This window comes from Lutra lutra, chromosome 2, assembly GCF_902655055.1.
Source record: "Lutra lutra chromosome 2, mLutLut1.2, whole genome shotgun sequence".
NCBI lineage: Eukaryota > Metazoa > Chordata > Mammalia > Carnivora > Mustelidae > Lutra > Lutra lutra.
In genome coordinates, this window is record NC_062279.1 from 194,562,452 (window position 1) to 194,571,262 (window position 8,811).

An 8,811-nucleotide genomic window follows, 5' to 3' on the forward strand; every position below is an offset into this window, starting at 1 on the left:
AATTATGTTAATGGAGACACAAAATCCTGTTGTTACACTGAAATGTAAATGTTAACATGGCACATAGGAAATTAACAATGACCTTACCATTGTTTTTTGTACCATACCAGAGTACTGAATATGATGTTGATAAGTTGTACTTAACTTGGGATAAAAATGTTTCTGTTATATACTTTTGCTGTGTGCCTACAAACTCCAGAGATAATCTTAATTAGGAAGTGTACACTGATCATTCCGGTAGAGAAGAAAATAACTATCTACTTGAATAACTAGCTTTATGCTGTTCCATCATTCTATGTATTTGTGCCATACTAACTTTGAAGATTATGATGCTATAAAATTAAATCCTCTAGTTTATAATTATACTAAAAATTCATAGTTTCAGCTTTGCTCTGCTTAAAAAGAAATGGTTACCAAAAAAGCTGGTTGAATAGTGGACAAAAATCAGCTGTTTGATATAAAAATTTGTAATTAAAATATATATTTACCAGGGCATCTGGGTATATATAATATATATATATATTATATATATTATATACCAAATTGAATATTTTGTTCTTAAATTACTAAAATAGCTATTTATGTAATTTGTCTATTACTCTCAAACTTGACAACTGAGTTTAAAATGTCTGTTTTGAAGTGCCTGTCTGGCTCAGTCAATAGAATATGTGACTCTTGACCTCAGGATTATGAGTTTGAGCCTCACATTGGAGGTAGAGATTACTAAATAAATAAATTAATTAATTAATTATTTTTTTTCAAGCTATTCCAATCTGGTTTATGATACATTGCAATTACCTATAAGGTATCAAATATTATACATAACTATTGCTATATCTTTCTAAAACCCAACATATATATTTGATAAAAAACAAGCAGAAATATGAAATTTATGGTTTGGAAGGCAGCATGATAGTGAGAAAACAGCTCCAAACTTAGGGTATGTGAGACTTTGATTCCGGTCCCAGTTCTGTTAAGTGTCTGTGTGGATTTGAGAAGTATCCCCTAAACACTCTGCTCCTTAAACTTCTTGTTAAATAAAACACTTCAAGGGCACCTGGGTGGCTCAGTGGGTTAAAGCCTCTGCCTTTGGCTCAGGTCATGATCCCAGCGTCCTGGGATTCAGCCCCGCATCGGGCTCTCTGCTCACCAGGGAGCCTGATTTTCCCCCCTTTCTCTCTGCCTGCCTCTCTGCCTACTTGTGATCTCTGTCTGTCAAGTAAATAAAAAAAAATCTTTAAAAATAATAAAAAATAAAAACAAATGGCAAGATTTCATTCTTTCTTATGGCTGAATAATATTTTACTATATATATATATATCTATATAACACACACACACACATACATATGTATATATGTATATATGTATGTGTGTGTGTTATATAGATATATATATAGATATATACATATATATCTATATATATATAATATCTCTAAAATTGTCTTATCCATTCACCTATTGACAGATACTTGGGCTGCTTTTGAATTTTTGTATTTTCCCAGAAATAGTGATATGCAGTATGATAACTTTCTCATGATGTTGCTGAGCAGCAACAACAGTAAGCTGTAGCTCCCCATCAGCAACATGATCACAAGGGTAAAAAAAAAAAACAAAACTTAGAACCATTTTGTATCCATATAGTCATTTTGTTTTTCCTCTTTTATTACAGTTGTTAATAAATTACATAAAATACTCAATACTTTATTATAAAATAGACTTTTCATTAGATGATTATGCCTAGCTATAGGCAAATTTTAAGTGTTCTGAGCATGTTTAAAATTAGCTAGGCTATAAGGTGCTTGGTGACTCAGTTGATTAAGTGTCCAACTCTTGAATTCAGTTCAAGTTATGGTCTCAAAACTCTGAGATGGAACCCCCCCACCGCCACTGGACTCTGCACTGAGTATGGAATCTGTTTATGATTCTCTCTCTCCCTCTGCTCTTCCCTGATGGTCACACTTTCCCCTCTTAAAAAAAAATGGCTAGGTTAAGCTATGATATTTAGTAGGGTAGGTATATTAAATGCATTTTTTACTTATGATATTATCAACCTATGATTATTTATTCAGGATATAACCCCAACTGTAAGTTGAGGAAAATCTGTATTATGTTACATCAATCCTATTTCTTTCAATCTATTCTGTAAAGACTGCCCAGCAAAATACCATTTTCATAGCTCTTTTTTTGCCATGCCTTGGAGGTAGTACACGATTTCAAGATGAAGCTGAACATCTATTTCCCAACTACTGGCTTCTAGAAACTCAATGAAGTGGATGATTAATGCAAACTTTGTACTTTTTATGAGAAGCTTATGACCACAGGAGTTGCTGTGATGCACTGGTTGGTTGAAGGCTAGAAGGATTACATGGTCTGAGGTAGTGGCCATGATGACAAACAAGGCTTCCTCAGGAAGCAGGGTGTCTGACCCATGGCCATGCCCTCCTGCTGCTGAGGAAGGGGCATTGCTGCTACAAACCAAGGAAGACAGGAGAAAGAAAGTGCAAATCTGGTCAGAGTTGCATTGTGGATGCCAGTCTCTGTGTTCCCCCTCAACTTGGTCATTATTTAAAAAAAAAAACAAAAAAACAGGTGTGGGGGTGGGGGAGAAGAACATCCCTGGACTCACTGATACTACTGTGCATCATCACTTGGGGCCCAAAAGAGTTGGCAGAATCCTTAAACTTTTCCATCTCTAAAGAAGATGATGTCCATCAATATGTTGTGAAAAAGCCCCTAAAAAAAGAAACCTAGAACCAAAGAGCCCAAGATTCAGCCTCTTATTACTCCGTGTGTCCTCCAACACTAATGTCTGTGTATGGCTCTGATAAAACAGAGTACTAAGAAAAATAAGGAAGAGGCTGCAGAATATGCTAAACTTGGCATCAAAAGAATGAAAGAGGGCACAGAAAAACACCAGGAACAGATTGCTAAGAGACAGAGGCTTTCCTTTCTGAAAGCTGCTACCTCTAAGTCCGAGCACAGTTAAAAATGAGATTTTCTAAAAGTGACAAATAAATAAGATTAGATATCTAAATAAATAAATAAACAAGCAAATAATAAATAAAATTTTTGTGATTTTAGTTTTTTTTTCATAAAATCCAAAATCTGACATTTTCATTGTTCTTCCACAACTTTCTCTCTTTAAATATCTTAGAATATTAGATAAAACACACACATAAAAATTTAAATTTTTAATATATATTAAGGGAATATAAATGTTTAGAATATGTACAACAGTAAAATAGTAAGCATAAATGCACAACAGTTTAAATTATCTTATGATGCAAATTTCATCAGGTTTTTATTAATGTGTCATCATTAGGAATTATCATAACCCCTGCTGGATTTACATTTAAGATTACTGCTTCATGATCACCTTCAGAGTGATCAACTCAGCAGGTTTTTAATAATCTACAAACTTGATAAAATCCACTTTCTACAGAATGTCTATTGCTTTTATAATGAAAAAACAATATAAGTTATTTTATTCAAAAAGGAGTGTTTTTTAAATTCAAAACTCATATTAATGATAGGTTCTAGATAAGAACTATTTCTTTCAATGCATGGAAAATAATTTAATGATATGTTTAAAATATTAAAGAAGAGTCACTGATTTTCTTTTTTTTTTTTTAAAGATTTTATTTATTTGACAGACAGAGATCACAAGTAGGCAGAGAGACAGGCAGAGAGAGAGAAAGGAGGAAGCAGGCTCCCTGCTGAGCAGAGAGCCCGATGTGGGGCTTGATCCCAGGACCCTAGGATCATGTCCTGAGCCGAAGACAGAGGCTTTAACCCACTGAGCCACCCAGGTGCCCCGAGTCACTGATTTTCTTAATGATGCACTAAAGCTCCATTTTCTGAATGTTTATAAATATGAATAATTTATTTCCAATGATGTGGATTATAGAGGTAAATACATGTGTCCAAATTATACACATTATAAAGAACTACAGGTTTTTTCGTGTACTTGCTACTTGTGAGAACAGATCATAGTAACCTCTCCATATGTCACCCAAACTAAGTAATGATATAGAAAACTCTAGCATTCTATATATGCTTACACACTTAAATTAATATCTTCAATTTTAAAATCACATATGAGCAATATTTATTGAAAATGTATTATGTGACATAATATGCTGGAAAAAAATGGAAGCTGACAACATATTTTCAAATTCTGATACATAAGCATATTATCCTTACTTACTTCCTTAAAATTAGAACTTTATACCCATCTTAGCACTTCTAAATTTTTCTATAAACATTTGGAACAAAAGTATTTTAGTGATTTTTACAAAGATTGGTGTTTTCCAAAATATTTCTTTAAACTAGCTACTCTGTTTTTTTTTTTTTGGTTGTAATTTTATAGAAGATTTATGTATATTTTATGTTTATACCCTACATAGCTTGATTATTTTCAATGTAAATAATTGATTATTTTAGGATTTAGCTTATATTTACTTGATTATATTTGAAACAAAAAAGGAACATTTGTTATGTACTTGACCATTTAATTATATTGAATTTTTAAAACTTGTAGTAGATCTTGACTCATAAAAGACTACCACATACTTTAGTTCCTTACTTAACCATTTCAAAACCAACAAAACATTTTCTGTGATCATAGAACATATTTTGAGCTTCATAGGTAGTTATAATTCCTGCATAAACTTATTTTGACAGGAGTATACTTTTCTTTGCTTTTTCACTACAAGGAAGAAGGCAGAAATGGCAGAGCAGATATAGATTAGTGAATAAAATAAATTAAAAAAAAACTCCATCATGTGTAGTATCTTTTTTATAACAAATCTTCTTGAATTTACAGAGTAACTAAGGGTAGAAGTTAGAATGAACCAGACCAAAATTATGGCTTTCTATTTAATTATAGAATGGGTGGAATATATTTGCATTATTAGAGAAAAGCCCTAGTAAATTTGAAAGGCTCTTTCTCTTATTTTTAATTTTCCAGGTGCAAATTTCAAGGTTCAAAAAGCACAATGAAGAATTATACTTTGGTAAGTACCAATGTGTTTTTCAACATTTTAAGCATTTCAAAACCAGAGTAGCTGGAATTTATGTGCTAAAGATTTATTTTTGGAGAGAATAAGTATAGTCCTTCATTTCTGTGCTTATGAATTTCTCAGCATTTAATAGGCCTAAAGAATCTGACTTAAATTTTGATTTTCAGTCATTTTGGTATTACACTGATACAATAATGTTTGTATTCAGATAATATACTCAGATACACAGTTTAGGTGTACATTTAAATTAACAACATATATTTAAAATTAAAACCTTTTTTTTTTCCATTTGAGTTAAGTACTTTAATGAGTAAATACATTTTTTTTTGAGAAAACATTATGGGTAACATTTTCTGAAAGCTTTGCCAGTTGAAAATTCTTTTACCTCTCATAATTAAGCCAGATATAAAAGCCTTGGGTCATAGTTTGTTTTCTTCAGGCCTTTATAAATATTTGTATGTTTTTTCTTACTTTTCAATATTACAGATAACAGTTTATTAACATCTATTACTCAGTCATTTTAGGTTAAAACTAGTTCTCTTTCTCTGAAAGTTTTGTATCTAATCACAGAAATTCTTACTAAAATAAGTGACTTTAAATATTCTTTTTCAGGGGTGCCTGGGTGCCTTAATAGGTTGAGCATCTGACTCTTGGTTTTAGTTCATGTTATGATCTCATGCATCATGAGATACAGCCCGAAGTGGGGCTCTACACTCAGTGGGGTGTCTGCTTGGGGAATTTCTCCCTCTGACCTCCCCATTCACGCATGCTCTCTCTCTCAAATAAATAAATAAAACTTTAAAAAATTAAAAATAAATGTTGTTTTTCATTAAAAAATAAGGACTTTAAAATAACTCTATGAAAGCTGTCTTTGAATCTGATTTTACTCCAAATTTAAATTTTTATTAATATTTTATTCCTTCCGCAGTCATCTTTTAGCAAAAAAGTACAATTTAATGAATTATGATTGTTCCTATTAATAAAGTTCTTTTTAATACATTTCTATTAATATAACAAATTTTATAAATCACTATTGCTATTTTAACATATTCAAGAGAAATAAGAAAACTAAAATGTAATTAGAAAGTGAAATATTCATTGACCACCTACTTTTTATTAAGTTAAAATATAATTTTGAATAATAAGGTGAGCACTCTTTTTTCTTTAATTAATATTTGCTAAATGCCAGGTATCATACTGCAGGCACTATGAAAGCACTGAGTCAATACAGTGGTATATATGTAAGGTCTCTTATCTAAGTGTGTAGCATCCAAATGGGAAGAGATAGACAATAAATATATTAACAAAAACAACACCAATAATAAGATATTTTCAGACAGAAATAAATAATAGAAGCTTAATTTTCTCTTAAAGATAATTTTTTTCATATATAGGCATAGGTAATTTGTTTTTTTTGAGATTATATGATTTTTGACCCACCTGGAGTATAATGGAGGTTTGCCAGGTGGATAATAAATAAAATATCCTTTAAGATGGGAGTGAAAAACATGTGTTTTGTGTATATAACAAAAATGCATTGATTTTTAAAATTTTTCTTTTTGTTTTTGATTTATTGAGTAATAAAAATTCTATTAATTATCTTAGTTAAGACAGAAAGAGAACTACTATAATCTCTTCAATTATGATTTCACAACCTTTTGTTCAGTTTCCCTAAAGACAGCTTTCTTAGAAATACACTTTGATTGGATTTGTTAATATGGTTGCCATGTACAGTTGAGATTTGGGGAAATAACTCAAAATTCAGGCAATGTCAGAGGCTGCTGGAAAGAGTATGTGGCCCCTGGGCTCACCTCATGTGTGTGGCCACCTAATCACCTAAAGAACACTCACATCGACATAAAAAACCAAGGAAGTGACCTGAAGACTGGCAGAACAGACCCTCCATAGGTGGTTGTAGACAAAAGGCCACAGTGAAGCAGATCCAACCCCTCTGCTATGCTCTTAGCAAGATTCCATCAAAGCAGTGCCATGGGCCCAGTAGTGTGCAAGCAGCCCAGAGAAGAGTCAACACCATTCCAAAGTGAGTCCTCCTCCAGCACAAAGGGAAGATAACCACACACCTAGCAGTGGGCTGGTGGCAGGCAGTGGGTCTGAATGCAGGCCCCAACCACCAACAAAAGCTTCTCAGGGGACAACATAGGGAAAGTGCCCTGCAGTTTGGTGCTACTTTGTCTCTGGTACACACCTGGTCTGGCTCAACTCAACCCCAAGGCAGCCCCAGACTGGCCCTTTAACACCACAGGCACCAGACTCTGCCTACAACAGAGAACCATCACAAACTGGACTGAAGGCAAACACACCTTTACCACATTAGTAGAACACCCCTGTAACAACATACATAGGAGACACCCCTGAAGCATCATTTTCTGGTGGAAAGGAGACATTGTACTGGGGCACTGCAGGAACTCTTCTTCATAAAGCTGCTACTTTTAAGTGCAGGAGACATAGCTGACTTTCCTAAAACATAGAAACAGACACAGCAATAGACAAAACGAGGAGACAAAGGAATATGTCCCAAGTGAAAGAACAGAACAAAATCATAGCAAGAAACCTAAACAAAATGGGGATAATATGTGTGACAGCAAATTTAAAGTAATGCTCATAAAGATACTCCCTAGAATTGAGAAAGGAGTGTAGGACATCTGTGAGACCCTCCACTAAGAGATAGGAGACCTAAAAAAGAACCAATTAGAGATAATGAACTCACTAAATTAAATTAAAAATAGACCACCTGAATAAATACCAAACAAAAGGAAGTAGAAGAACATATCAGCAATATGGAGGACAGAGTAATGGTAAATAATCAGTCTGAGCAGATGAGAAAGGGAAAATGTGCAAAATGAGAATGGATCCAAGGAACTCAGTGACAATGTAAACAATAAGAGTTGCATTATAGGGATCCCAGAAGGAGAAAAGGGGGCAGAAGATTTATATGAAGAAATAACAGCTGAAAACTTCCTGAGTCTGGGGACGGAAAGAGATCCAGATCCAGAAGGCATAGAAAGCCCCAACAAAACCAAATCAAAGAGGTCTGCACCAAGACACAAATTAAATAAGATGGCCAAAAATAGTGAAAAGGAGAGAATTTTAAAAGCAGCAAGAGGAAGGAATGCACTTACATATAGGTGAAACCCCATAAGGCTATCAGTGTATTTTTTTCAGCAGAAACTTTGCAGGCCAGAAGATTGTGGCATGATATATTCAAAGTGCTAAAAGGAAAAAAATCTGCAGTCAAGAATACTCTGTCCAGCAAGTCTTTCATTCAGAATCGGCAAGATAGAGTTTCCCAGGGGAAAAAAAAAATAAAAGTTAAAGGAGTTCATGACCAGGAGCAAAACAAGCCATGTCCCCATCACACATGATGCCATCCACCTGTGGGTTCCAATTCAACAGTCCAGCCACCCTCCTGTCCCAACCATCATGCACTGCTTGCCTCCTGCTCAATGCCAAGTCAACACGCCTTCACCTCAGATTGACAAGAACTCAAAATGACACTTGTCCCCTGAAACTCCAACCTCTGTGCTAAAGTTTGTGCACGAAAGTGGGCATAATAAAAACAGTAGAATAAAGCAACCCCAATAATGTCACTAAGTCTATGGAATAGCGAATGGATAAAAAGAGTGTGCTAGGCTGAGAACATCTCTATGAAACATATCAAAGAACAATGTATCTAGCATGATTCTGGTTACTAAAAGAAACCTGGGTAAAATAAAACAAGACAAAATCAGATAGGGAGACAAACCATAAGAGGCTCTTAATCATAGGAG

The 8,811-nt window shown here is 33.8% G+C and overlaps 1 pseudogene; it reads left to right on the forward strand.

Moving 5' to 3' along the window:
- The first annotated feature begins 2,220 nt into the window (after positions 1–2,220).
- Positions 2,221–2,988, forward strand: LOC125094182 (40S ribosomal protein S6-like; annotated as a pseudogene).
- The last annotated feature ends 5,823 nt before the right edge of the window (positions 2,989–8,811 follow it).